A 2500-nucleotide genomic window follows, 5' to 3' on the forward strand; every position below is an offset into this window, starting at 1 on the left:
CTTTTTCACCGTGAACGGAAAAACACGCAAACCCGTCTTTTTCACCGAGAACGTGAAAAACACGCATGCAAACCCGGCTTTTTCACCGTGAACGGGAAAAACACGCATGCAAACCCGTTTTTTTCACCGTGAACGGGAAAAACACGCATCCAAACCCGTTTTTTTCACCGTGAACGGGAAAAACACGCATGCAAACCCGTCTTTTTCACCGTGAACGGGAAAAACACGCATGCAAATCCGTCTTTTTCACCGTGAACGGGAAAAACACGCATCCAAACCCGTCTTTTTCACCGTGAACGGGAAATACACGCATGCAAACCCGGCTTTTTCACCGTGAACGGGAAAAACACGCATGCAAACCCGGCTTTTTCACCGTGAACGGGAAAAACACGCATGAAAACCGGGCTACTCTTCTCCGTGGATTTGGGAGTAATCATAATCGGAGCCACAGACGTTTATAAAGACAGAGACACAGAGATACACCGACACAGACATAGAGAGATACAGTGAAGCCGGTGATAGCCTGACACGGGTTTTTCACCGTAAACGGGAAAAAAAACGCATAAAAACCGGGCTAATCATATCCGCGGCCTTGGGAACAGTCGTATTTTGAGTCACAGCTGACTAATGTGGAGCATACCCCGGGGGGCGCATCACTACACTCACCCGATAACGGCACCCTCACGGCAAGCCCCCACGCGCGGAACAGGTCTTGCATCAGGCGTGGGCTGCGTGGGCGTCCCCTCAGAAGAAGAAGAAGAAGAAGAAGAAGAAGAAGAGGAAGAAGAAGAAGAAGAAGAAGAAGAAGAAGAAGAATTATAAGTACCAGTGTCCTACTTTTAAGTTGTGATTGCAAAAAAAAAAGAGTAGGCCTATTAATATGTAGGTGCCAGAGAGAGAGAGAGAGAGAGAGAGAGAGAGAGAGAGAGAGAGAGAGAGAGAGAGAGAGAGAGAGAGAGAGAGAGAGAGAGAGGAGAGAGAGAGAGAGAGAGAGAGAGAGAGAGAGAGAGAGAGAGAGAGAGAGAGAGAGAGAGAGAGAGAGAGAGAGAGAGAGAGAGAGAGAGAGAGAGAGAGAGAGAGAGAGAGAGAGAGAGAGAGAGAGAGAGAGAGAGAGAGAGAGAGAACATTTGAACATTTGAACATTTATTCCTTACCACAAAAACATTAAGCCATATAAACTACACATTATATAAACAAATTACATATATATAATTGCAGTTAGCCTTTTTACAGCTAAGCATCTGAGGCAAAGCTATTAAGTATACGTTATAGCAGTAGTATATATATATATCTTAACATTACGTATCATGCTAGTATATATAACACTACTAATAACAAGACCAACTTATAGAAATAAACACTACAATTCAACAAGGAGACAATTGGGGTATACTTAACATTACGGGAAGCTTGCATTTATAATCACAGAAAATATATCTGTATGTCTAATCTAATACAAAATCATTAAGTCTCGTACATAAGGGAATTACATTTACGACAAGAGACATTATAGACATATTTAATGAATAGAGAGTTAATTGGGTTAGTAGGTGGTTGAAATATGGCTTTTAAATCTACTTAATCTAATCTACTTTTAAATGTGGTGATGGGGTGCGCATCGTGAATTTGGGGAGAAAGAGAGTTCCATACAGCGAATTTTGAGTAACATCGTTTTTTTTTCCTCTCTCTCTCTCTCTCTCTCTCTCTCTCTCTCTCCGTCGCCCCCAGAAAAGAGAGAGAGAAAGAGAGCGAGAGAGAGATAGAGCCAATTAAAGATAGTCAGTGAATTAAAGTGAGAAAAAAGTTGCTGGAATGTGAGAAAGTGAGCAAATAAAGATAATGAGAGCAAAATATTAGTGTAGAAATGCCCGGGAAAGAAGTTGCATCAAAGAAAGCGGGAAATTTTAAGGGGGGACTGAGGTAATTTTGGGCCTCTTACAATACATTCTCTTCGCCTCCATGCCTTGAATATCCTCCACCTTGAACCATTTACATAAGTACAGGAAATATAACAACAAGAAACTCGTAATAGAAGTTGTTTTAATAATGTGGCAATGTGTCGAGCTTGGCTAGTGCGCTTGGGTGGTATATCTGAGTGGTAGCTTGTGTGCGCGGGGTTATGGTTGTGTGGTAGAGTGTGTGGTATGGGAGTGTTGTGGTGGTGTGTGTATGTGTGTGTGTGTGTGTGTGTGTGGTATATTATAGAAGTACTGTGCTAAGGGCTAGGCGAGGATATGTTTCTACTTAAACACTTAATATCTCTCTCTCTCTCTCTCTCTCTCTCTCTCTCTCTCTTACTCTCTCTACTACTAAAACTACTACTACTACTACTACTACTACTACTACTACTACTACTACTACTACTTTTTTTTTAATCTACTACTACGGGCCTCCATCTATTAGAGTTCCTTGGCCCCACCCCGCCAATGACTATGGCCGACAACCATCATTATTTAACATTACAAACTTTACTAAACATTTCATTTTTAAGCTAACAGAA

This window comes from Eriocheir sinensis, unplaced genomic scaffold (genome assembly GCF_024679095.1).
Source record: "Eriocheir sinensis breed Jianghai 21 unplaced genomic scaffold, ASM2467909v1 Scaffold252, whole genome shotgun sequence".
NCBI lineage: Eukaryota > Metazoa > Arthropoda > Malacostraca > Decapoda > Varunidae > Eriocheir > Eriocheir sinensis.